Genomic DNA, 21519 nt, shown 5'->3' with positions numbered 1-21519 from the left:
GCATCTTTACGCACGCCAAATTGCTGCCTCCCGCGTTCCCTTGTCTCTAGACTGGTGGGCCCTGGCGGAGGTCAATCTTCACTTCCAAGAGTTCCCCTGGTTGCTCCAGGCTTGCTCTTCAGTCTCCTCGCTGGAGACCTCGCTCAGACCTTGTGGGTCTGCACCAGTAGCTGTTTTGTGATTCTTGCGTGGGTTGCGGTTGCCAAGGCTTAGTGGATCCAATCCGGACACTAACACCGCAGCGACCCTCATCCTTCGTGGGACAGTCGCCCTCCAGAAGCTGGCCTTCCTTGAAGCCTCCTGAACCTCGTGGCCGACGAACCAAGCTACCCATCTTCCACCTGGAAGCACCCGACATTGAAGGGCTCTTTCTCCTGAGCCCCCTGGTCACTGTGCCGTGACCCAGACTCTGTCCCCTCGGCTTTCAGGTCCTCCTCTTCAAGATCTACATCTTCAATCTTCACGACATCGACGACGCTTCTTGCTAGCAGCAGTTCTTCACGTTTTGCCATTGAAAATCAGCCCGTGACCCGACATCGAAAACGACCTATGCACCCGGCTTCCCTGGGGCAGGTAACAGTGGTACCTCGGTACTCTCGTGGGTGTGGGCCCTTCAAAAGCTTAACTCTAAAGTCTTGAACTCCTGCTGGAAGTGTTTTTAATCTTGTAAAATTCAACCGCGACATTCTCCATAGGCTTTAATAGAGATCCCGACAGTAGCTTCAACCACTGCACGCATCTCCCGTGGGTCCCCTTCCTCACTACCTTGGGTGGTGTCACAAGGGGCCAGCGACCCTAAATGCCCTAGGCATTGTCTGTAGAATTGTTGTGGTTCTTATACAACTTTTTTGATATATGGTTTGGTCCCCCCCGGGGCCCTATGATTCCAGTGCTATTTATTGTAACTATCAATGCTTGTTTGAATTGTATCTTTACCTCCAGTTTCATAAAGAGACTAGTGGGATTATTCTTAGAATAAATAAATATATATTTTATATATATACCTGTGTGAACTACTCTTTCATTTGGTTATTCAAGAGGTTATCTATGGTAAAACAATAAACTTAACACTCCTTCAAGACTTAGCCTGAAGGCTGCTCTCCACAGCCACCCCTGGGATAGCTTTCTTTAAAGGTTGTCTTTTAACCTATCACCATAAGAGTTGAATTGGACTGGTGCAAGGTGTCCCCTATAACTAGTGGACAGCATATGCCAGGCCAACTTCTCACAGGGAGTGTGTCAGTTTAAAGGTACAGGGCCTCTAATGGTGGCACAATAGGTGCTGCAGCCCTTAGAGGCCTTCCACGGTCACAGTGCCCTGGGTACCTGTGGTACCATTTACCAGGGGCTGATTCTGTGGCCAGAGAGTGCCAATTGGGTTTGGTCTTCAATGCAGTTTTAGGGAAAGAACATAGGCCCTGGGTACCAGATTCAAGAGACAATTGATGGAGGGAATGCAGAACAAATCAAAACATTCACCCCCAGTCAAGAGATCTGGGTTAAATCCATCATTATTTTGCTCACCATGCCACCCCAGTTTATACCTGGTCATATGCAAATCAGTCTTGACCCTGTGCCTCATGCCTTTTTACATTTGTCACCCCGACGGGTGGGACGGGTATTCCCAGACGTGGGTTCTGTGCTCTCCATGCCACTAGAGGCAAGCTATAGCACAGTGTCAAGACTGATTTGCATATGGCTGGGTCCAAACTGGAATGGCATGGTGAGCACAAAACAATGGATTTAGGCCCAGATCTCTGTACTGGGTGAATGTAGGACATTGTTCTGTATTCTGTACATCATTGTGTCAGTGGAGAGGTGTGGTGCAGCTGCCAGGGCAGCTGACTTCAGAGCACAGGGTTCACGGTTTGATCTCCGGCCTCAGCTCAGCACCATGTGACTCTGAACAATAGCTCACTTAATTTCCACGACGGCCCACAGCGCCTTGAGACCCGTTAGGGTGAGTATTTTGCGCTTTACAAATAGGGATTCTTTTTGTACTAGGTACCTGACTGGCAGGAGTCCAGGGCACACTCAGTCAAAGTACATTAGAAGTTCAGCAAAAAGTGGGGGCAACCATGCAGAAAGAGGGCACTTTCTCACAACACAATACAAAGTGTGGATCTAACTTTGCCATCTTTTTGTCACAAGAAGGGCATTTCTTGAATACAAAAGGCATTTTCTGACTGGAAAAGACTTAAATTTAGTCAGAAAAGTGATTATAAGTACAGCAGGTACTGAAAACCATCGAGTGATGACATTTTTTTGTTCTGGATAGGAAATCTTTAGACAGAGAGGTTATAAATTAAGAGTTCAGTGCTCCTGAATACTCACAGAAAGAGAAGGAATAAAGAACTGACCAAACTGTCACCTGTGTGGCATGTTGGGATTGGGGAGGACTTGGAGGTCTTGAAGGCATGGTGCCAGTTTGCTCCGTTATGCTGTTCAATGCAAACTAGTGGCTAACAGCGTCTTATGTCCTTGCCTTTTTTCCTTTCAAATAAAAGCTATACTCTGAAACTTCATGTGTTCATGTCTAAATGGTAGAAATGAAAATTATATATTTTTTGGTTTTAAATGAAAAATGTAATGCAATTTGACATTTGTTAGCCTAATGGTTAGCAGGAGATATATATATATATACACACACACATGTATGTTTTAGAGTACTTCCTACTTTTTGGGAGGGGGCTAAACATACATGTATAATATATTTGATATGTGGTCCGGGGTCCCCCCACATGGGCAGGACTATTAAGTGCTTATGACTATTGACAAGTATCCCCTGGAACCCTGGAAGAGAATGCTCCGATGCACAGAAAGGTACTGACTTTTTGTTTTGGATGACAAGAGCATAAGAAGAAAAAAAGCCTGCAACTGTTCTTCCTCTAACTGCACCATATATTTGTCTGCAGAACATTTTATCAAAGCATTGTACACTGCAATATCATCGAAGGATGAAGGTCTCTCGTAGGGTAGTATTCAAAGCTTTCCGCTAGTGTATCGGTGTCAGGTCATTCTACATCTGTGCTCTCAAGGTCTTCGAAAACCCATAGCTCATAACATCTCCTCTTCGAAGAAGACTGCTATCTGTACTTCTTCCTGGAGTTCAGGCATAGTCAAGTGGCTGTAATTCAACTTGATTCTCTGCAAATCACTTTTCTCCTGCTGGTTTTGCAGGAATTGTAAATTTGTTTAGGGATTAGTTCAAATCCTCCTTCTTCTGGAGAATCACTGCCATTATTTCTTCCTGGAGGAGTCTCTTACCCTTAGACTTCGAGCACTCTTTCTTCAGTGCTGAGAGCAGGTGTCATTTTTCTTTTTGGGGTTGGAAGGTCTTGCCTAGACAACTATTCCCTTTCTTGGTTGCGATCGCTTCTGTGTCAAACCTGTGGTCGAGTGCCATCCTCCAGTGGTGATCTCTTAGTGGTGACCTGCTAGGTTGTATTTGTTTTGACCCCTCTCCCCTTCGCACATCAAGGGTGTCTTTGAGAAACCTCGACTACTATGCTTCAGCTCGGGCCCACTATGCTTTTGTGGTGTTACCTGAACAAGTCTCTTGTGGCCTGCTTCTTTCGGTACCTTTTCCAGCAGATTTTCTTTTTTCTGCTCAATGAGGTCTTGCTCAATGTCAAAACACTCCCCTTAAGCCACCTCTGTGCATTTGTTTTTTTCATTGTTGCTCGAGAGGCTGAGGTCCCAGAGCATATGTTGATCTTTTAATGTCTGCATCGTGTTGCAATTCACCCACCTGTGCCTTTCTCTGGTTTGAGTGTTTTTGCCTACAACTTGGCACACTTGTTGCAGCATTTGGTGCTGTCTTCTCTCAGCAAAGTGAGGCTGCAGACTTTGTTGCTTTTTGTTCTACTTATAATGGCACTTAGGGCATAACCTAAAGGGGGTGGTCTCTATTTCCCAAGATGAATCCAGCACTCTGGATGCATTTTTATGGGGGCGGAGGGGGATATTCCAGACCCAAACACTAGATGGCAGAATAATGCACAGCATAGCAATCGAGAAAAGATTCATGCTGCAAAAATGTTTTACACCCTCATGAATCCAGTACTCATAGTGAGCAGGTATAAAGGCCTCAGCTTTTGAGGTTAGGACCAGCTCCTTACTATCAGGGTAAGCACCCACTACTCACACAGACCAAATTAAGCTTTAGATTCTCTCAGTGGCTGTTCTGAACTAGCCTGAGGGACACAGATGGGTGGTTTCTACAAGTGGTGCAGGGTCCAGCTACTATTGACAGCATTAGCCTGTAGGAGACAGCTCTTAAGTGGATCTACTGACTTGAGGGGGTCAACACTTTGTTTTGCAAACAGGCTAATAATCTCCAAGGCTTGCGGACTCGGTCCTGCAATATTAAGAGCATCTTCTCCTTAGGGTAATTGTTTTATTTTTTAAAATGGACGATCTGAGGAGGGAATACAAAGATACATATACATGAAGTTAAAAGGCTGGAGTGGGACTGGTTCAGCTAATAAAAGTAAATGGGCCCAGGCAGGGCCCCAAGAAACGTTTGATACAGAAGGCCCTGAATGTTAATTCTGCAGACTTGCATTGTAATATAGTTTATCCTAATGGATCCAAGCAGCTAATGTCCAAATTATAAACTGTACAAAAAAAGCTGTTACTTACTTTTGGCCTGCAAAATCATGAACATCTTCAAAGAATGCTCTACATTAAACTGGGCATCCATTGAAACAAGTCAAAATTAACACCTTAAAAAGCATTTGAAAATCCATCCCTTGCCAAAAGGAAAATGCTACTTAAGAGTATGCATCTGTTCTTGGCATGTAGAGCTGTAGATTCATATACTTGTGCATAGATCGCCATCTGGTGTTGGGCTCGGATGTTTGCACTTTGTTTTTGTCTTGGAAGAAGTCTTTTGTAGTCACGAGGTAGGTGACTCCTCCTTAGGACGATAGTGCGCATGGGCTTCGACTCCAGATTGTTTTGCCATGGAGGGTCATGATGGAGTTAGTAAGAAATAGAAAAGGCTGTCCATGTGTAATGTATCTAAGCAAGATAGTACTGGAATAGATAGAGGTATCCAGGTAGACGAATACGAATCTACAGCTCTACATGCCATGGACAGATGCATACTGGTAAGTAGCATTTTCAGTTCGAGGCATATGAGCTGTAGATCATATACTTGACTATACAGCAGTTACCCACTTAGCGGTGGCTACCTGTATCTGTTGCAGTGGTTTGAAAAAGTGCTCTTAATACAGCCTGGCCCACACTAGCTAGTTGTTTTGCTTGCATGTCTACACAATAGTGTTTTGTGAACATGTTGGGTGTAGACCAAGTTACTGCTTTGCAAATGTCATCTAGGGGATTGTTCCCCTAAGAATGCCATAGATGCACCTAGTTTACGTGTGGCGTGAGCCCTAGGGGGAATGGTTAAGGTGCGTTTGGCTTTAGCATAGCATATTTGGATGCATTTAACAATCCTCCTTGCAATCCGTTTTTGAGATAGGATTGCCTTTATGAGGTGGGGAGAAAACCACAAAAAGTTTAGTCTTTCGAAAAGGATTTTGTAATAAAGTATTGCTCTTTTTACGTCTACTGTGTGAAGAGCCCGTTCTGCTACTGAGTCTGGTAGAGGGAAAAACACTGGGAGCTCTACAGACTGGTTAAGGTGGAAAGCAGAGACGACTTTAGGTAAAAACTTTGGGTTAGTCATAAGAACCACTTTGTTATGATGGATTTTGAGAAATGGTTCTTGTATGGTTAATACCTGGAGTTCACTGACTTCTGAGAGAGGTGATCGCAACTAGGAAAGCTACTTTCCATGTGAGAAATTGTAATACACATTTATGCATAGGTTCAAATGGGGGATCCATGAGCCTGGTAAGTACCACATTTAGGTTCCGAACTGGAGAGGGTGGAAGTCTAGGTGGAATTATTCTTTTAAGTCCTTCCATAAATGCCTTGATAGCTGGTACCCTAAATAAAGACAAATGTCTGTTTTGGAGATAGGCTGCTATTGCGGCAAGATGTAGTCTAATGGATGCATACGCTAGGTTACATTGTTGTAGATGCAAAAGGTAACAGATGATGTCTTGAATAGAAGCATCTAGTGGGTTGATTTTGTTATTTGTACAGTAAATTACAAATCATTTCCACTTTGCAGCATAGCAAGCTCTAGTGGTGGGACGTCTAGCTTCCTTAATGATGTTCATGCAGTCTGGCGGTAGATTAAGGTAGCCAAACTCGAAGACTTCAGGTGCCAGATCACAAGTTTGAGTTGATTGGGATCTGGATGCCTTATCTCTCCATGGTTCTGAGTGAGAAGCTTGAGTGAGAGGCGTAGCTTTTGAGGAGGAACTACTGAAAGTTCCAAGAGGGTTGTGAACCATGGCTGTCGGGCCCATGTTGGAGCAACTAGGATCATTGTTAGGGAATGCTGTTGGAGTTTCCGAACCACTAGTGGAATGAGTTAGAGAGGTGGAAAAGCATAAGCAAATTTGCCTGACCAGTTCATCCATAGCGCATTGCCTTTGGACAATGGGTGTGGATACCTGAATGCGAAGCTTGTGCATTTTGCGTTTTGGTGTGTGGCGAACAGGTCTATTTCTCGGTGGCCCCACATTTGAAAGAATGGAAGCAGAACTTGAGGATGAAGTTCCCATTCAAAGATCTGCTGTTTTTGGCGAGGTGTTCTGCAAGGAGATGTATGTTTTGAGGAATGGCCTATCTCCATATGCTTTGAGCTAGGTGTGAAAGCTGGAGAGTGTCTCTCTCCCCCCCCTCCTCCCCCCAAAAGCCCCCCCCCCCCCGTTTTTGTATACAATACATTGCTGTCATGTTATCTGTAGGGACTAGGACAGCTTTGCTTACGAGGCGGAGTTGAAAAGATTTTAACGCTAGGAAGATTGCCAACAATTCCAGGTAATTTATGTGGAATTGCTTTTGTTGAGGGGTTCATATGCCCTGAATGGTATGGGTTTGAAGATGAGCTCCCCAGCCAGTGAGCGATGAGTCTTATCTGAAAGAGACACGTTAGTGATAGATTCCTTACCTTAGAATATCCCCAGGCGTCAGACTAATGTCTCTTCAGATATATCGTCACACAAGTAACTTGTGCGTTAGCACTATCTGTGGAACCGGGTCGAGGAACGGCCACCCTTTGGAAAGGTTTTGTGTGTTCCACCACTGCAGAGAGCGATGGGTGCAGTCGTCTACCAACACCAGATCTGTTGGCTGACCTTGAGCCTGGTTCCACTGACTTGCCAAACACTCCTGTAAGGGACGCATTTGGAGTCTTGCATAAGGGACGATGAGAATGCAAAGGGCCATCATTGCGATTAAGGAGTAGTTTCTTTTCTGTAACTCCAGTTCTGTAGTAGGGGTATCTCTGTTATAGTCATAATCTAGTGAATAGTCCCGCCCATGTGCGTGGACCCCGGAGCAATAAAAAATAATCTCTAAAGGTGACAAATCATGCAGACCTGCATACACCTTTAAGAGAGAATTTAATTTAAAGACAGATAATGCAGCCTATACCCACAGGCTACACTGTCCAGTACTTCAACTAGAATTCCACCAACATCCACAAACAGCACTGCTTGTCCAGCTTTTCTCCACATAGGAAAAAACCCTGCCTCTACCAGCAAAAGCCTCTGGAATGATAGAGAGGAAGGAGTGGACAGACAAGCCCCATAGGCTGCCATTATGTGGCTTAAAACAGGATACTGTGCCTTTAAGAAAACTTTCCAGATTTCCAGAACCTTCCCCAGTATCCCAGAATGCCCAGCAGGTCCCATTTACTTTCAGTTCTTTTTGAAGGCGTAGCACGCCAGACCTGTAGCATTCTACACATGAATAAGTATCTCTCCACCGGGGAGGAGGGCGGGCGCTTATGACTATAACAGAGATACCCCTACTACAGAACTGGAGTTACAGAAAAGAAACTACTCCTTCTGTAGTAGGGGATCTCTGTGTATAGTCATAATCTAGTGAATAGAATGGTAAGCCCATCCCCACACAACAAAAGCGGTGGAGAACACACAAGACACTACCACTACTGTGCGAACAAATTTCGCAGCGAAGCCTGCCCAACCTGAGCATCTGCCCTGGCATCCGTGTCCAGACAGTAATGCGCAGCAAAGGTATGGACCGACTTCCAAGTGGCCGCCTTGCAGATTTCCGCAATCGGAAAATTACGCAGCAAAGCCGTCGTGGCAGCTTTGCCCCTGGTGGAATGAGCCTTATGTTTACCCCCTAAGGTCTTATTAGCCTTTTGATAACACAATTGGATGCAGGACACAATCCACCGAGAAATGGACTGCTTAGAGGTCGCAAGACCAGTCCTGACTGAGCCATAATTAACAAACAATTGGTCAGACCTACGAATATCCTTGGTCTTATCCAGATAAAATTTCAACACCCTCCGAACATCCAGGGAATGGAGAGACCTTTCCGCTGGCGAAGAGGGATTCTGAAAGAACGTAGGTAAAGTTATAGTCTGGTTGACATGAAAGTCAGAGATAACCTTAGGAAGAAATTTAGGGTGAGTACGCATCACAACCTTAGCAGCATGAAATACAGTATAAGGTTCTTAACATAATGCCTGAAGTTCACTCACCCTGCGGGCCGATGTAATGGCCACTAGGAACGCCGCCTTCCAGGATAGGTGCTGCAATGAAGCCTTGTGAATGCGTTCAAAAGGCTCCTTCATCAGTCTGGACAGCACCACATTCAAGTCCCAGGAAGGCGAGGGAAGTCTGACGGGAGGAAACACTTTCTTCAAGCCTTCCAAAAAATCCTTGACCACAGGGATCTGAAAAAAGGAAGTCTGTGAAGGGCATTTCCTGTAAGCAGTCAAAGCAGCCAGATGAACCTTAATGGAATGGAAATTAAGGCCAGACTGCGCCAGATGTAACAGGTACGGAAGGATGACATCTTCCTTACATGTCGTCGGATCAAAGTTCTTGGACTTACACCAGATACAGAACCTCTTCCACTTGTAAGCATAGGATGTCCTAGTGGAAGGTCGTTTAGACTCCTTCAGTATGTCCATACAATCGCCTGGTAGATTCAGATGGCCATATTGCACTATTTCAGGAGCCATGCCGCCAAACTCAAAGACGAGAGGTTGGGGTGCACCATCCGCCCCCCGAACTTCGTGAGAAGGTCCGGCCTGCACGGCAACCGCATGTGAGGAAGGAGAGACCGGTGAAGTAGGTCCGTGAACCACCACTGCCTGGGCCACTCCGGGGCGATCAGGATCATCCGCGCCCTGGACTGGGACAGCTTGATGAGCACTGCCGGAATCAGGGGAATGGGTGGAAAAGCGTACAGAAAGCTGTTCGACCAATCGATCCATAGCGCATTCCCCAGCGTCCCCCGCTGGTAGTACCTGGATGCGAAGTCTCGGCATTTGCTGTTTTCGGCGGTGGCGAACAGATCTACGTCTGGAGTCCCCCACCTTGCGAAGACTTCTCCTAGTACTTCGTCGTTTATGACCCATTCGTGGTTTTCCTGAATCAGCCTGCTCAAGGCGTCCGCCTGAGCATTCTGCACCCCTGGCAGATGCGTGGCCGTAATAGTCAGTCCTCGGGCCAGCAGCCAGCGCCAGATCGCCTGCGCCTCCTGCGACAGTGCGCGATCTCGACCCCCCCTGCTTGTTGAGGTAATACATCGTGGTTGTATTGTCCGTCTGTATCAGCAGCGAGTTGGACTGGAAGGACGGAAGGAAGGCCTTCAGTGCCAGGAAGACAGATCTGAGTTCCAGGAAATTGATGTGGTACGTCGATTCCAAAGCAGACCACTTTCCTTGAATCTGCAAGTCCCCGGAATGCGCTCCCCAGCCCTGGAGAGACGCATCCGTCACGACACTCGTCGTGGGAATGTCCTTGTGGAAGGGAACCCCCTTGAGGTTTTCCGCCGAACATCACCACTTCAGAGTTTGAAGAGCATGCAGCGACAGTCGTATCTTGTCGTCCCAAGAGCCTGTCCTCTGATCCCACTGATCCTCCAAGCACTCCTGCAGTGGTCTCATGTGTAGCCGTGCGTGAGGCGTGAGGAAGATACAGGAGGCCATCGATCCCAGTAGAGAAGACACCTTCCTCACTGTCGTCGATGGAGCAGTCCTGAGCCTTCCGAAGGAGTGATAACCGTCTCTCCTCCGAAGGAGACACGCTTGCTGACCGCGTAACGATGGAGGCTCCCAGGTACTGTATGCACTGGACCGGAGTCGGGACCGATTTGGACATGTTGACGTGTAACCCCAGCTTGTGCAAGAGAGCGCACGTCCATCGGAAGTGATCTTGCGCTTCCGAGAAGGAGGAAGCCTTGATCAGCCAATCGTCCAGATACGGGTAGACAAACACCTTGTTCTTTCGCAGATGTGCCGCCACCACCGCCATGCACTTCGAGAAGGTCCTGGGCGCAGACTTTAGCCCGAATGGCAGTACTGTGTATTGATAGTGATTGGCGCCGACTTGGAATCGCAGGAACTTCCTGTGCTTCCGTGCTATGGGCACATGGAAGTACGCATCCTGTAGATCTATGGCACAGAGCCAGTCTCCCCGTTGCAGCTGAGGGTAAATCTGATGCAACGATAGCATGCGAAACTTCTCTCTGCGAATCCATTTGTTTGCCTGTCGCAAATCCAGAATGGGCCTGAACTCGTTTTTGTCCTTCTTGCGAACGAGGAAGAACCGAGAGTACAGACCTCTTCCCCTTTGAGACAGAGGTACCTCTTCTACCGCCTTCTTTCTCAACAAGATGTCTGCCTCCGCCTGGAGCTCTCTCAGCTGGAACCGAGAGCTGACCGGCGGAATCGCTGGAGGCGGGCTGATAAACCGAAGACTGTATCCATTGCAAACAATATTCAGCACCCACTTGTCCTGAGTAATTTTTCTCCACTCTGCCGGAAAAAGTTGAATGCTTCCCCCCCACTGGAGTGGGTAACGGTTGAGGGGGAAGTAGCCGCTCAGGGCCGAGACCCGGCCGGGCTCTACCCCTCTGGCGCTTCTGGAAGGGCTTCCGGAATTGCTGCTGTTGGTGCTGCTGCTGTCCCGAACCCTGCCCACGCCCTCTGCCCGAAGACCCGAACCGCCGCTGGAACGGGCGCTTCTTCTTTTCGGCCTTCTCCAACCCGACGGCCGTCAGGGTTTCCGCCTCCGCCTTCATGCGGGCCATCTCATCATCCGCATGTTTCCCGAACAGGGTCTCCCCCCGAAAAGGGCAGATTGGCTACTCTGTTCTGAGCCTCTGGCTTGAGGGACGTCCGGCGCAGCCACGAATGCCGCCTCTGGTGGACGCCATGACAGTAGGCGTGGGCGGCCAACAAGGATACATCCGCCGCCGCGCCGATCACCTGATTAGAAACCAGCATGCCTTCGCGCACTGTTTCCAAGAAGTCCTCCTTCCTGTCCCGGGGCAGCAGGTCCGCATACTGCTGCAGGGACTCCCACAGGGCCCGGTCGTAACGGCCCAACAAAGCCCCTGCACTCGCCGCCTTCATGGTGGTGGCGGCGGTCCCACACACCTTCCTGCCCGCAGAATCCAGCCAGCGGCTCTCTTTGTCAGGCGGAACCGTCGATGAAGGGGCGGTCGCATGTTGTTTCCTCGCCGCCGTCACGATGACCGAATCCGGCTTCGGGTCCACCCTCAAAAAGGTAGGGTCCGACTCAGGGGCCCTAAACTTTTTCATGAGCCTGGAGGGGGCGGCCTTCGTCACCGCGGGAGTGAGTAACAGCTCCAACGCGGGTTCCACCAGTCCTGGTACAAGGGACAGTAGAGGGCGAGAGAGATGTTTCTTATGAAGTGTCTCGAATATCACGGACGTCGTGGGTGTTGGAACCGTCACCGTGATACCCAACTTCGCTGCCCCTCTCAACAGCACCTCTTGGAAAGAGACCAAATCGTCCACCGGAGACACCCTAGTCCCCGGCGAGTCAGACAGCGTCGGGGAAAAATCTCTGGTCGAGGATCGCGTGTGCGACCTGGACCTGTGCCGCCTACGGCATCGTCCTGAGTCCGACGATGACCGTCCATGGCTCCGTGATCTTCTCCTCCTGAGAGAGCGGGAGCGCGACCTCTTCGGCTTCGGTCTGCCCGCCGGTCTAGCCGGTCCCGGCGACCGCGGGCGTCGTGGCTTCGGAGTCCCCTGCGGCGGAGTCGGGTACCTCGGAAGGGAAACCGACCGCGGGGGAACCGCCGGCAGTCCCAATGGAGTGCGTGGCAACGACCGAGGTGGGGGCGGCGGAGGCAGTGGCCGCGGATGTGGAGGCGGTGGTGGAGGTGGTGGTGATGGTGGAGGTGGTGTTGGCGGAGGCGGAGTCGGAGGTGTAGGCATCCGAGGAGGCGTATACACCACAGAGTACACCGATCCCGATGACTCTCTTCCTCAACGTCGATCTTCGCCTCGACGGCGACCTTCGCCTCGACGGCGACCTCCGTCTCGACGGCGATCTGTGCCTCGACGGCGACCTGCGCCTCGACGGCGACCTGCGCCTCGACGGCGACCTGCGCCTCGACGGCGACCTGCGCCTCGACGGCGATCTGCGCCTCGACGGCGATCTTCTTGACCTCGAGCGTCTCGACGTCGATCTTCTCTTCGACGGCGACGTCGACCATCTCCTCTTCACCGACGGCGAACGGCGATCTCCCCCCGACGGCGAGCGCCGACGCCGGGTCCGATTGACGCCGACCGCTGGAAGGCGCCGTAGACGGCGTCATCGCCGACGACGCGATGTAGTCGACAGCGGCCTATTCAGGTCCCTCGACGACGACCGCCGACGCCGCTTCTCCCCAGAGCCCTGGGGAGACGGCGAACAGATGGTGGTCATCCTCCTCAACGCCGCCGTCGACTCCCTCGACGTCGACGGGGAGTGGGAACGCTTACTGGTCTTCCTGTCCCTGGGGAGCCCCCCAGAGGCCTCAGTATGGGCCAAATCAGCCCCTCCAGACCCACCTGGTGCCTTCAGCCTTCTCTCCTCCAGGATTTGAAGCCTGATTTTCATTCTGTCCCTCAGGGTCCTGGCAGAGAACGAGTGGCAGATATCACAGCCTTCAGGCACGTGGGACTGGGGAAGGCAACCTATACACACCTCGTGTGGATCAGTTTTAGCCTTTTTTCTACCACATTCCGGGCACTTGTCGAACAAGCCAGGCATGTTGACAGCACCAGCCACTAAGCACTTGAAAAAGTGACAAAAATTGACAAAAAACTACAATAAACCCTTGAAAAGGGGAGAACTCAATGCTCCAGGGTCCTGCTAGCAGGAGCCGGAAAAAAGAACTGAAAGTAAATGGGACCTGCTGGGCATTCTGGGATACTGGGGAAAGTTCTGGAAATCTGGAAAGTTTTCTTAAAGGCACAGTATCCTGTTTTAAGCCACATAATGGCAGCCTATGGGGCTTGTCTGTCCACTCCTTCCTCTCTATCATTCCAGAGGCTTTTGCTGGTAGAGGCAGGGTTTTTTCCTATGTGGAGAAAAGCTGGACAGGCAGTGCTGTTTGTGGATGTTGGTGGAATTCTAGTTGAAGTACTGGACAGTGTAGCCCAGTGTTTCCCAAACTGGGGTCCGAGGACCCCCAGGGGTCCGTGGCACATTCCCAGGGGGTCCTCAGCCAGCAATTTTAAAAGCACTGCAAAGTTCTTTGTGAAATTAGCAGTTTTCAAGCAACTATAAAAGTGTCAAGAAAATGCCAGTGATTAATGTACCTGCTGGAGAGAGATGAGAGTTTTGTCCAGTGGCAGCTTTGACTTATCTAATGTGACACAGAGTGTTAATATGCCTACTGCAAAGAAGGTGTACAATGCATTTTAAAAACAGTATTTTATGTGCATAGGTCAATGGGTTACTGATTTTGTCACAGAGATTCTTTCGTCACTGTGCAATTCATAAGGGACAATTGTAATCTATCAGTGTCCTATAAACTGTCATCAAAGAGCTGCTTGCAAACTGCATGGTAAAAGTTAGCAACATATGTTTATTCCTAGTCTATCATTATCCTGATGCTGCTATGTTCCCACTTCCTGCACATGAACAATTTTGTAATGCTGTTTCGTCACTTCTATGTGTGCTGCCTAATGCAGCACACATGGAAGTTACAAAACGTCATTTTTATTAAAGATTGTGTATGTGCAGAAAGGGTCACCTTGATGAACATAAACAATCAAAGGTGTTTAGCTTTTTTCCGTTGGAAAAAGCAAAAACGAGGAGAAATAAGGCATTTCTCCTCATTTCGCAAAGTTAAGACCAGGTTTTTCATGGTCTTAATTTGGATGCTGTCTCCTATTTAAGCTGACCTTGTAAATAGAGGGCAGCGTCAAAATCAATGGGTGTTGGAGGGAAACGCCCACTGTAACTTCCACTGCCCACCTTTTTCACGCTAAGCATTGCGTGATAGGGGGCTTATTTACAAGGCAGTGTTAAGCCACAATAAGTGGCTTAACGCTGCCTTGTAAATAAGGCGAAGCCCCTATTGCCACAGGAACATCGCTAAAAGTGACGCTCCCATGGCGATAGGGACTTGTAAATATGCCCCTGAAATCCTTAGTAATTCGAGTATTTGTTTTGTGTGCACACGTGTTTTTATTTTTTTTAATGTTTGAAATTTAAATTCTACAAATTGCTTGGGGGTCCCCGGCTTTCAGTGGTGAGTCAATGGGGGTCCTCAGGAGTCAAAAGTTTGGGAACCACTGGTGTAGCCTGTGGGTATAGGCTGCATTATCGGTCTTTAAATTAAATTCTCTCTTAAAGGTGTATGCAGGTCTGCATGATTTGTCACCTTTAGAGATTATTTTTTATTGCTCCGGGGTCCACGCACATGGGCGGGACTATTCACTAGATTATGACTATACACAGAGATCCCCTACTACAGAACTGCATATTCACCCCCGGCTGGTAGTGAGTGTTGAGGCTGAAATCTTTGTATTAGAGCTTGTATGGCACTTATCCTGACTGGGTTGGGGTATGCTAGAGCTCTTGAAGTGTCTACTGTAGCCCCTAGATATTGTTGTATGTTAAATGGTTGGAGGTGGGATTTGGTGAGGTTTACTGTGAATCCCAAGTGGTGAAGCAGTTGGATTGTTTTGTATGTGTGTTGCACACAGCTGCTGTGTGACTTGGCTTTTATGAGCCAGTCGTCTAGATAAGGGAAAACATGAAGTTGCAGTCTTCTTAAGCGGACTGCAACTACTGCGAGACACTTGGTGAAGACTCTGGTTGCTGTAGTCACCTCGAATGGGAGGACCTTGAACTGGTAGTGTTGACCATCTACCACGAACCTGAGATATTTTCTGTGAGCGGGGTGAATGGGAATATAAAAATAGGCGTCCTTTAAATCCAGAGTGGAGAGAAAGTTGCCCTGTTGAAGTAGTGGGAGCACCCGTTGAAGAGTGACCATGTGGAAGTGGTCCGACTGAATGTAGAGGTTTAGCGGTCTGACATGGACATTCGACGTAGTCTGGGAGGAATGCTTGGGGGGGGGGGGGGGGGGTGGGGGGGTGCAGGTGAGTTCCAGGCAGTAATCCAGGGGTGTGCAATTTAATAAAATATCTACCTGTCCATGGCGCAGGTTGCTTCATAAATCTACTTATCCTGTAACAACATCCTCTTGCCTCTTTGGTGCCATGTAGTGCAGCTACAAATTTTGGCAGCAATCATTATATAAGAGCTCTGATATAGCCTGTCTGACTATGCAAGGGCTCATACCATAGTAGTGTTTCTGAAGATCTACATACGGGGGTATATGTAAGCAATAGTTCCAGGGTTAGATTGCCCTTTTGAGTCTGTGCAAACCTACTAACTTGCATATTTTAAGGGTTTTCAACTATTCTTCTCTAATCTTTTCCCAGACTGAGAAATGTTGGAAATTTACTCCTGACAATGGCAGATGTAAACCTTCTTCCAGAGTTGGGGAAAAAGTGGTTGGAGGAAAAGTGAACTTGCAAACACTCAGATTTTCGCATGAGCAAATCTACACATGTATATTTGCTCATGCTAAAATGCAATTCACAATATTTTCTAGGAGCACTATTTCTTGTCCTACTTCTGTAAATTCTTGGGAATTCACAGAAGCTGTATAGGTGCACTTAATGCAAGGACATATACCATGGGTGCACTTTTGAGACATACTTTAATAATTGGGCCCCTAATTTGGTCTGGCATTGACCATGACCTTTTGTGTTTATTAAAACTATGTCTCTCTCTCTATATCAGCTGACTTCACTGTGAGTGACAGCATTCTGCTCTTTCACAAGGAGCATATCTGCACACAAAGTAGTTTTGTTCAGTGCCAGTAACTACTGTGGCAGTGTGTGCTTTTTGAGACCAAAAAAACAATTTTTGCTTTTGCCAATGGTTGTTATAATGGTGTGGGCCTGGCAGCTCCCACACCAATAAGGTTTTACAAAAACCATGCCAAAACAAGTCACACATTGACAAAACTAAAAAGCTGACCACCAATTTCATTCCTCCTGGTTTTGGCAATGTTTGTTTATTTTTGTCTCCCATAATCTTATTGAAACTGGTTACACTGATTTTTCATTATGAATATTTTTGGGGAAATACTAGCATGCATCAACACGTTACTAAATGATGCTGCTAAGAAATGGTACCTGAAATTTTATATTAGTTTAGCAAAATGTTTTTATTCAGTCTTTCATTTTTTTTTAGTAACATTTTATTTTGAAAGCAAATAATCATCAATCTTGCTTTCAAGTTTCTGCAAATATTTGCATCAAATAAGAGAGCATTCTGGGAGCATTATACATAGCCTCATATTGCTAAACTTTGAAAACGTAGTAGTACAATCGGAGCTTACAACATTTACTTAGAGCGCTCACCCTTATAATAAAGGCTTTCAATTAATGAACCATAAATACAAGTTTGAACAGCATTAACATATGGGCAAACATATTACCTGAACTGCACACAGTGCCCTTCCCCGATTCATAATGTGGTACTGCAAACTGGCAGCCAAAGGAGTTGTGCTGCACGGGGTTGGGCCTACTTGTCCCAAGGACAAAATACATATCAAAACTTGTTGCCCTTGACCCCAAACAAAATGTCCTGGGCATCGGGCTATGGGAATTCCACATCCCTGAGTAACCATATTGGATAATTAGTCTTACCCACTGGTCTGTTGTGATTGAATTCCAGACAGGTAGGAACTGTGATAGACTTGCCCCGACAGGAGTGGAATGATCGGCGGGTAGTGGAGGGAAGTCAGGTGGTAGGGGAAGTGCGGGTGGAGTTTCCCCTGCCTCTTCCTCTATTGTTATTCCCTCGGTATCCTCCCCAAAAATATCCTTTGGATGAGGAGGATTGATTGGGGCTTTTATAAGACGAGCAGGTGTTTTCTGATGCAGCCTTCTTCGAGCCACCCCTATAATAGGAGCAACGAAAAGAACCTCTATTAGAGGGTAGTTGTAATGCCCCCATGGCTTTAGCAGTCTCGGTGTCTTTCTTCAGTTTTTCCAATGAAAAATCGACTGTGGGGCCAAAAAGTTGTTCTTGATCAAATGGCTGAGTAAGAAGTGCTGACTGTACTTCTTGTTTGAATCCTGAGATTCGGATGCCAAGCGTGTAGGCGTAGCAAAACGCTGGTGTTAATGGCACGTTAGGCTGTACCAGCTGCATCAAGGGCACATTTGATGGAAGTGTTTGTGATAAGTTTACCCTCTTGTATGAGGTTGTGAGCTTTAACCTTGTATTGGTCTAGTAAGTGTTGCATCAGTTTTTCTAGCTTGTCATAGTGAGCTCTATCATACCGCACCAGGAGAGCTTGTGTATTGACAATGCGCCAATGATTGGCAGCTTGAGATGCGATTATCTTGACTGATACATCTATAAGTTTTGAATCCTTGTCAGGTAGAGGGGTGTTACCTGTTGTCTGAGAATTTGCCCTTTTCCGTGCTTTTGAAACAAGTGACTCTAAAGGTACCTGACCCCTGATGTAAATTGTGTCTGTAGGAGCGGCTTTATATATTTTGTCCACCCTTGGTGTAAGTATTCTAGCTCTAACAGGGTCTTTGAATACCTCATTGGCGTGTTTTATCATACCTTTGAGCATGGGCAGAGTGTTTGTGTTTTTTTGTGAGGGAGCGAAAGTTTCCACTAAGAAATCCTCTTCCAAGGGATCAGTATGTAATTCCACCCCATGGTATTGAGCAGCTCTATTAATGAGCTGTGCGAAACCAATATTGTCATCAGGTGGTTATGTCTGGAGGGATATAGATCGGGGTCATTAGTATGATCCGGGTATTTATCATAATTATCCTAGGGGTCTGGGTCCTGTGGAATGTTGTCCTGATTATCATTCCCATCCCCTTCCCCATCCCAGTCTTCATCTCCATCCCCCACCCCATTATCATCATCCTATGGCCTAGGTGAAAAACGTGGTGGTGGTGAATTTGCTGGAGAAATTAGCAGATGTGGGTTAAAAGGTGGAGGAGAGGGAGGTATGTAAGGGGGAGAGGGGTTAGCACCCATATCTTTTTTCTTAGGAGGTATGTGGTAGTCTTCAGGGAGGTCCAGCTTCAGTTTTTTGGGAAGTGTTGCTCGAAGTTTCCCAGTGTCTGGGTCAATATGCAACTGTTTTTGCTTCGGACCCAAAGACTCTTGTGGAGGAAGTTCTTTGGATTGAGTCTGTTTAGGAGAGCTTCCATGTTTTTTATGGTCTGTGCCCTTCGGTACAGGCTGTTTCGGCTCCGAAGGCTTGGTTTTTCCCTGTTTTGGATCCGAAGGCATTTCTTTTGGTTTCAGAAATTTTGACGTTAACTGGTTTCGTCTCCGATGCTTTTGTCTTAGCCGGTGTTGGTTCCGAAGTTTTCGATCTCGGTGGTATCGGCTCCGAAGTCTTTGGTTTGTGTGAATCTTTTGGTGCCGAAGATGTCTTCGGTGCAGACAGCAGAGCGTCAGACTTAACCTTGTGTTTCGGTGCCGAAGATGTGGGCTCGACACCTGCACGGGATTGGCTCGATCCCGAGCCGGAAGGCTGGTCTTTATGTTTCATAGCCGGGCTTGAAAGCGGGGCGTCTGAAATAGTATCACGGTGTCGACCTGAGCCCGAAGGTGTAACCAGAGTCTTTGGTGTTTTTGTGGGCAGTTGGGGCTCGTTACTCACAGTTCGTTGAGCCAGAGTGATGTTCGAGTCCTCTTCCATGTCGGAGTTATCAGCTCCAGACATGGAAATGTGTCCTTCAGCGCCGGGTTGGAATTCTGATTCTTCTCTGAAGATATCTGGCACCGGACTAGTGCGGCGTCGTATCTGGGGACGTCGAGCCCGATGGTCACAAATCATTTTCTTCGATCGGAATGATAGACCGGCCTCGCAGCTGATTTCTTCATGCTCCGGGGAGAGGCAGAGGTTACAGACCTCGTGCAAGTCCGTGTGTGGGAACTTCGCACCACACCCGGGGCATTTCTTAAATGGAGTCAGTTCCATGGACTGCTGGCGTGGTCAGCGCAGGTAGGCCTCACGTCCCGCGTCGAAGCATCAATCGAAGTAGTTGGATTTTTACGATGCGCGTCCTAAGGGAAACCGCGATCGAAAACAATACCGTCGAGCTGTAAGGATTGCGTGTCGAAAAGGTTAGAAGATGATCCCTAACAAAAGACTTCTTCCAAGACAAAAACAAAGTGCAAACATCCGAGCCCAACACCAGATGGCGATCTATGCACAAGTATACGATCTACAGCTCATATGCCTTGAACACCCAATTACTTCTCTAAAATATAGGTATTGGTTGAAACCCAAAGAAGCCTGAGCTCCAATAGAGATCCAAAACTGACCATCATCAAACTGCAGTGAAACAGTCTTGGCAGTTAACGACTGCCAACGCCAGGAGCTGCATGATGATTGGAGGGATTCAAATATAAATAAATGCAACACTAAATAGACTCCTGGTAGGAAACCGCATGCATATCTACAATGTACGTACAACAAACATTTAGCAGAGGTTTTTAGGCCCCGCATGCTATCTCCCCTTTAAAAAAATGTTTAATACAAGGTCAACGGGAATGTTTCAAGGGTACATTTAGCCTTCAGACTCCACCACATTGTCAGTGCCATATGGTCACAACATCTCTACGCTATAGTCCAGCTTGGACATTCAGCCAGTTGCCTAAAGGTGTGCAGGGGTACTGTGCATGCACAGGTCTTCCAGGTTAAAATATAAAATTACCATACAAGTGTAATTTTCTGCAGTTAAGAATGCAAAAAAATCATCACCCTATCATAACTTTTTAAAATTTTGAAGGAACTCCCACAACCAGCTTGCCTATCACAAACCATTACCCCGTCAGCTACTAATTGGGAGGTTATAGGGAACTTCTTTATTGATACAATTGACATTATTTACTCTACTTTTGACACACAACTTCATCTAGGTGAGATCCCTTGGGAACAATTTAGCACATCATTGATAGACAGCATAGAAATGGGGGAATTTGAAACTTTGTCGGTATAACAGGTTGAAAAAACAATGACTGAAGTTAAGTCGGGCTCTCCATTAGATCACTGCCCCCACTTTATTTTCGCTAGGCTGGCACCCTTTTTAAACCCCTCCCAGACACACATTTTTAATCTATCCCTGGCCACTGCATAATACCCAGATCTCTGCAAACAAGCTTTAATTCTCCCCCGAGCAAAGAAAACAGGCATCAACATGTCAATCTTGTCGAACTATCAACCCATCTTCTTACTCCCCTATATGTTCATGGTATTAGAAAGACTGATCAATGCCCAGGTGACCACCCTTCTATAAAAAAAACTAACTTGTTAACCTATCCCAGACAGGATTTAGAACTAACACCACCACAGAATCCACTCTCCTGGCCCTTTTAGACATCAGACTAGAGGTGGATAGGTGCAGGGCTGTGTCCAGATCCTACAGAATCTGTCTGATGCATTTGACAGGGTCCCATCATCTACTGATAGAAAAACTGTACAAGATGGAGATCTATTCTAAAGCCTTAAATGGTTGGGCTCCTTCATAAATATGAGAACCACTCAGAGCAATTAGACACCTTCAGATCTCTTCCCTGCACACCCAAAGGCAGAGTCCCTCAGCGTTCCTCCCGAATCCCAATATTTTTCAATGTGTACGTCTTATCCATTGCAAAAAGTGTCGGGAAATGGAGTTTTGAGATTTGATCTTATGCAGATGATACCCAGCTGGTAATTTCGATTGGGGAAAAACATCAGGAAAACAGAGTCAATCCGACCAACGGTCTTACAGAGGTGTCAAACTGGTTGAGGGCACACAAATTAAACGCCAAAAAGACAGATTCTGTTCTTTAGTGGAGCACAACAGATTTGGGACTCCTCCTGGTTGGTGGCAGACCACTCTACGTCCAGCCCTTAAGCCTAAGAAAGTGGTAAAAAACCCTATGGATCTTAATAGACAACTCCTTATCGAGGCAGAAGCAAGTCAATGCCACTTGTGGCAAATGCTATAGCGTTCTTAAACTCCTGAGAAAAAACCGTATCCGATGGATTCTGGCGGATGGACTAAGAACCGTAGTCCAGGAGCTGGTGACT

The sequence above is a fragment of the Triturus cristatus genome, chromosome 1_2 (assembly GCF_964204655.1).
Source record: "Triturus cristatus chromosome 1_2, aTriCri1.1, whole genome shotgun sequence".
Classification (NCBI taxonomy): domain Eukaryota; kingdom Metazoa; phylum Chordata; class Amphibia; order Caudata; family Salamandridae; genus Triturus; species Triturus cristatus.
The sequence above is the reverse complement of the archived record's forward strand: the minus strand, read 5'-3'. Positions refer to the sequence as shown.